This window comes from Ailuropoda melanoleuca, chromosome 12 (genome assembly GCF_002007445.2).
Source record: "Ailuropoda melanoleuca isolate Jingjing chromosome 12, ASM200744v2, whole genome shotgun sequence".
Lineage (NCBI taxonomy): Eukaryota > Metazoa > Chordata > Mammalia > Carnivora > Ursidae > Ailuropoda > Ailuropoda melanoleuca.
This window is the reverse complement of record NC_048229.1, coordinates 34,899,160-34,905,597: the sequence shown is the minus strand read 5'-3', so window position 1 is coordinate 34,905,597 and position 6,438 is coordinate 34,899,160. Positions and strand designations below refer to the sequence as shown.

The following is a 6,438-nucleotide window of genomic DNA, read 5'->3' as shown; positions in this document are numbered from 1 at the left end:
CCGCCCGCGGCTGCGCCGCGCCGCCTTGCCTTACCGCTGCTCCCATCGGTAGGCGCCGCTGTCTTCGCCATGCGCGTCAGCTGCACGGCTCCGAGGGGATGGCCGAGGAGGAGCCGCCGCCGCCAACGCTACCCCCGCTCCCGCTCCCGCTCCCGCGCCCGCTCGCTGCCTGCTGCTGGCGCTGCTCTGGCCGCTGCTCCTCGCCTGAGCTGCCGGCGCGAGCCCAGGCGCGCGCCATCCCCGGCTCCCACCTTGTCCCCATGGCAACCCCGGGCCCAAGGATGCTCAGAGAGAGAGCGCGAGCGAGAGAGCGAGGGGGGGAGAGAGGGAGAGGGCGGGGAGCGCAGGGGACACGGAGGCAGGGAGAGGCCCGAGACCCACAGAGACACAGAGACACGCAGAGACGGAGCAACTCAGAGATATGCAGAGATAGGCTTGAAACAGAGACGCAGTGACAGAGATAGGGGAGGGGCGGGGAGTAGGGGGAGACACCGAGACAAGGAGAAGCCCAGAGACGCAAGAGATACACAGAGACACAAAGATACACAGAGACACAGAAAGAGACAGAGGGGAAAGGGAGAGGGCGGGGAGCAGAGGGGGACTCAAAGGCAGAAAGAGACCCTGAGGCACAGAGACACCCACAGATAGAGAGACATCCAGAGACAGAGAGAAAAGGGAGAGGGGAGAGGGCCCGGAGCACAGAGCACACAGAGGCAGGGAAAGACTCATAGAGACAAAGAGATGCCCAGAGACAGAGACACAGAGATACACAGAGACACACAGAAACATATAGACCCAGGGACAGAGAGAGAGAGGTGGGGAGCAGAGAGAGACTCAAAGGCAGGGAGAGGCCTCAAAGAGACCTCAAAGAGACACCAGAGACACAGAGACAGGGAGGAAAGGGAGAGGGGAGAGAGAGTGGTACAGGAGACGGGAAGGCAGGGAGAGACTAACAGAGGCAGAGAGATGTCAGAGATACATGGAAGCATAAACACCTGCTCGGTGCAGGGGGTGAGAAAGAGAGACAGGGAGCGGCAAACGGGGGCACGAAAGCAGAGAGGCACTAAGAATCACAGAGACACTCAGAGACAAAGAGATAAAGAGAAGAGGTCCATGCAGAGAGAAAAGAGATAAAGGACCAGAAAGACAGCCACAGAGAAGCAGACACACAGACAGGAGATAGAGTTATATATCTATATCTATAGATACAAATATATAAAGGGAGAGAGAGTTGAAGAGATAGATGCAGAGATAAGAGACAGACATACAAGAATCAGAGATAGGAGAAAGAGCTACACTCAGAGTTAGAGAGATACAGAGACAGGAAGACAGAGACAGAGAGACAGGCACAGAGAAATAGACACGGAGATAAGAAAGACAGCAGAATCAGGGAGTATGAAGAAAGAGCCATTGTGGGGCGGGGGCGGGGGGCAAAGCCAGAAAGACACGGGCAGAGACCAAAAGATATGGAGATAGAGGCAGAGAAGAAGGCACAGAGAAAGAGAGACAGAGAGACACAGGCAGACAAGGAGACAGATTGGTGAGAGGTAGACAGAAACACAGAGAAATAGGAATTCTGAAAGAGAACCTAAGAAACAGAAAGAAAGAAGAAAACATGCAAAGAGAGACACAGAGGCCAAAACAGAAAAAGAGACAAACAGAGGCAGTAAGAGAAAGCAGAGAGATTTTGAGAGTCAGAGTGCTAAGCAGAGAAACAGGGACAGAGACTGCAGGAGACAGGGAAGGAGACACTGAAGGAGAGAGAGAGATGGTGAGATGGAGACAGACACCAGAAGAGGCTCTCTGGTGGACAGAGATCCATGGGGAGATACAAGACAGAGACGGCAAGAGACAAATGAAGAATCAGAAATTGAAACTAAGACTTGGAAGAGGAGGGGGGACAAAGAGACAAAGCCTAGGGAAGGCAGAACCAGGGCAGGCTGGGGGGGGGAAGCAGAGCCCAGGAGAGTGACAAGTGGGTCTAGGGGAGCACCCACGGAGACAGAGCAGGTAGGGAGAACAGTGGGGATGAGGAGGGGAGGGGAGGGAGGAGGGGAGTATCCACTCAGTGAGCACCTCCCCTATGCCAAGCACAGTAAGGCTGGGAGGGAGAGGAAGGAAAGGGGGACTGAGCGGGAAGGGACCCTGGGCAAGGGAAGGTCGGCACCCGGTCTGGGGAGGGCACATGGCTCCTACCCCAAGTCAGAGGGGGGCGCTGCGCTGCCAGGAGGAGGATGGGGCTGCAAGTGGTACCCAGACCTGACGGGGTTTGGGGGAGGGAGGAGGAGGAGCATCGTGGAGTCTCAGCTTCGAGCTGAGCCGCAGCTGCCCGACAACACTTTGTTACCCACCCTTCTGCTGTCCTTCGCGGACTGCATGGGCACGCGGGACCCTGGTGACATGGGTGTGAGAGAAACACGAGAATCACCAACTGCCCACGTGTACAGAGAAGGCTCCAGGGACCTACACTGCAAGCGCGGAACAGAAATAAATACAGGAAACACCTACCCCGCGGGCGTACAAAGTAAGTACACGGGACATGTGCGGCGCATAACAGACTTGGAACTACCTCCTAACCCTGTACTCGGCAGCCTCTTGGGACCCCCACTGTGTGCACAACAGAGGTAAATGCAAGAAACACCTATCCCATGTGCATACAAAGTAGGTACGGGGACTTAGGCAGCACATGCATGAGGAGTGGAACCACTTACTGATACCCCCCACCCCCATACAGAGCAGGGCCCCCGACTCCACATGCTCGTGCACAACACCGATCAATACAGGAAGCGCCTGCCCGGCCTGCACACAAACCAGGCACACAGGACCTGTAGGGCATGAACATAAGGGACACGCAACCACAGAAGCAGCAGCTGCCCAGGACCCACACTGTGCGTGCACCACATAAATAAATGCAGGAAGTACCCTGTGGCTCATGCCTATAAAGTAGGCACACACCTAATATTAGGACCTCCTGGTGTGAACGTGACAGACACCCATGAGCAGGTTCTGGAGACCCACAGAGTGCACACTACACAAGTGACTGTAACAAATACCCACCCTGTTTACCTACAAAGGCACAGGGGTGCCCCTAATAAGGAGGAAACTCAAGAGGGGTGTGTGTAATGGCAACACAGGAACACAGGAGCAGCCCACCCTGGCGGGACCAAGAAGGAACAGTGGAGCCTGAAATGAGTATACCCAACAGAGTCCGGAGCACCCCATTGTGTGTGCACAGACACCCCGATGCCTGTTAGAAGGGAAGCCCCAAGACGGGACTAGGGCCAAGGAGACCATGTTCTCTATCTTACCCCCAGCAGCACCTAAAAGGACCCGCACGTCATTGGAGCTTCTCCCCTCCGAGAACGAGCAAATAGGCAATAATTATGTATACGATGAGTTCACACTAAGCACTCAAGTACCAACGTTAATGATCCAAAAACGTTGATTGGATACATGCAAAGTCCTTATCAGGTGCTCAATGGACAGTACGCTGAGCGGTGGTGTTCCGCTGCCCATATAGGAAAGGCGCCTTTTAATTATCCAGGATACCCCACTGAAGCAGAGGCTGACATCGCTCACACACCACAGGCAGACCCAGAAGGAGCCTCAAGCAAGCCGTGGGGGCAGGTTGCCCTAACTGCTCTCAAGGGCTCCACACAAAGCCCGGAGTCAGTACCCCACGAGGCTTGAGGCAGCCACCAAACACGTACAAGGATGTACACGGTATGCTGCACACAACACGGGGAGAAGGTGCGTGCTCCCCCTGCTTCTGAAGGAGCCCCAACTCCAGAAGTACTGGGTTCCTGTGAGGAGTGTGCGGGCGCGCGGGTCTGAGGGAGGCCGTGTCTGGGGATGGGTGTGCTCCTCCTGTGCTGGTGAACTTGTGCGTTAGCTCTCACTCCCTCCTCGCTCTGCCTGTTCACACTCCAGGGATGTGTGTACAAATAACAGTACCTGCTATATACTAAGTGCAATATATTGTAAGCCATCGGGGAGCCTGGGTGGCTCATTCAGTTAAGCGTCTGCCTTCAGCTTAGGTCGTGATTGTGGGGTCCTGGGATTGAGCCCCGCCCTGGGCTCCCTGCTCAGTGAGGGGCCTGCTTCTCCCTCTACCTCTGCCCCTCCTCCTGCTCCTTCTCTCTCTCTCTCACTCTCTCTCAAATAAATAAATAAAATCTTAAAAAACATATTGTGAGCTGTGGATACTCGTAATCATGTGTGTACATCTGAAGGCACTTCTAGACGGACGCACATGCTCACGCATGCAACGTGTCTGTCCATGTGCCTGTGGCCACCCCTCTGGGTAAGTGTGCATGTGTGGACATCTTTGTGTCTGGGTCCCCAGTCTGGCGTCTCCCTTACAACCTGAGGATAAAGGGGGTAAGGTAAGGGAAACTGAGGCACACAGAGAGGGAGGAGCACACTGGGAGAAGGAGGAGGGAAGTGGACAGGAAGAGGGAAAGAGGAAAAGATGCAGCACTGGAATGGGGCCTAGGGAAGGAGGAAAGGGGCTCCAAGGGCGGAAGCAGTGGGAGAGGGTAGGTGAGGAAGGAGGAGAATGGGTTGGGAGGAAGGAGGGAGGCTGGCAGAAGGAGAAAGGGAGGCGAGTGGGATGCACTGGAGAAAGAAGAATACGGAGGAAGGTGCCAAGAAAAGGAAGGGGCCCAGGGATGGAGGGAGGCAAGGGAAGGAAATGAGAGACAGAGAGAGGTTTTTCTGGTCTGTACAAAATTTAGAGATTCCCCCAAGGGCCTCCCTCGGGAAGGTGTCTGAGTGGGGGATAAAGGAGAATGGCAGAAAATGGAGAAAAGGGAAAAGAAACCATAATGTAGCAACCCAGAATGGGAGAGCCAGCTGCCACCAGCATCCTAAAAGGGGCTCAGGAAAGAGGGGCCCCTGAGGCCCAGAGAAAGAGGTACACGGAACACGCCAGGCTGAGGCCAAGGTATAGAGGCATCTGAAGGGGGTGGGTCCTGCAGGAGGTAGGAGGAGAGCTGAGGGACTGGCAGATCAGGGAGGCCAGGGCTCAATGGTCAGAAGGCCAGAAGAAAGCTGGGTGAGCAGGAGAGGGGGACAGAGGCACGAAGCTTAGCAAGGGGCAGAGGAACAAGGACTTACAGACCAGAAACGGCCAGGGAACATGCAGAAGCAGCTGGAGGACCACGTGAAGGCCACGGGCACCTGGCAGATGAGCCCTGCCTTATGCACATCCAAGGTCCAGAGGCTCTCCTAGGTGGTCTCTCCCAGAACATTCCATTCAGTTCCATTTAAGAAAACATCTACCGAGTGCCAGTGTGTGCTAGTACTATGCTGTGAGCTGAAAACACAAAGGTGACCAAGGCACAACTCTGCCCTCACAGAAACCTGGTCTGGGGGCAGACAGACAATAAACATGCAGTTAACTGAGAGAGGCAGCAACATAGATGAACCCCAGAGCAAAGAGAGAGAAGCTAGACACAGAAGACTACACACTGTAGGATCCCATTTATATGAAATTCTACCCAGAGCAAAACTATAGCGACAGAAAAACAGATCTGTTGTTGGAAGTGCTGTGAGTAGGAGGGGACTTGTGGGGTAATGGGCATGTTTTGCATCATGATTGTGGTGGTGGTTACATGACTGTGTATGTGTGTTGGGCAGGGGGGACTCTTCATACACTCTGAACTGGTGAATGCTATGTTTAAATTATACTGCAATAAAGCTGACCCAAAATAAGTAAATAAATAAGCAATTTTAAGCCAGAACATTAAGACTCAAGATGGGGAAAACTTGGTCCTCTGTAGGAGCCAAGAGAAGGGAGAGGGGGCAGTGAGAGAGGGCTTCTAGGAGGAGAGGCCTGAGACAAGACCTGAAGGATAGCAGTGAGTGGCAAGACATTTCCATGGAGGAGGGACTTTCACATGGAAGCAGGTGAGAACGGGAAAAAGTGTGTCTTTTTTTTTTTTATTTTTTTTATTTTTACGTAATCTCTACACCTGACGTGGGGCTTGAACTCACAAGCCGGTGATTTGGAGTCACAGGCTCTTCCGACAGAGCCAGCCAGGAGCCCCAGAAGTTCAGTATGTCTTGAGCCCAGAATGCAAAGTGGAACTAATGAGAGTAGAGAAAATCAAGGTCCAGAATACAAACCCCACACTGTGGGAGTACCTTGTTGAATAAGCACCCCCTGCAGCACCAAAGGCCCTCAAGAGGGAAACTGCAACACAGCACTGGGGATTGTGAATCTGCCCCTGGCTACCTCACAAAAAGGACTTCCTTCCTCTGCCCTTCCAGAACTTCTTCCCTACTCCCTTCACGTCAGGACGTCCCTCCCCGTCAGGACGTCCCTCCCCCTAAGAAACAGCCTCTGCAACGAGTCAACCTCCCAATCCTTGCCACAGCTCACATCAACCCCACAAACTTGCAGGTCACAGTAAATCCCTCCAACCTGGATTCCGT

At 54.0% G+C, this 6,438-nt stretch overlaps 1 protein-coding gene across 1 annotated transcript in view; it reads right to left on the bottom strand.

The window, feature by feature from the left end:
• POU2F2 (POU class 2 homeobox 2) overlaps positions 1-177 on the bottom strand; it is a 77,393-nt gene extending 77,216 nt beyond the window's left edge. The window contains exon 1 of the mRNA XM_034638858.1: positions 35-177. The gene's annotated coding sequence lies outside the window, so the exon portion shown is untranslated. The remainder of the gene's footprint in view (positions 1-34) is intronic.
• Between the last annotated feature and the right edge of the window lie 6,261 nt (positions 178-6,438).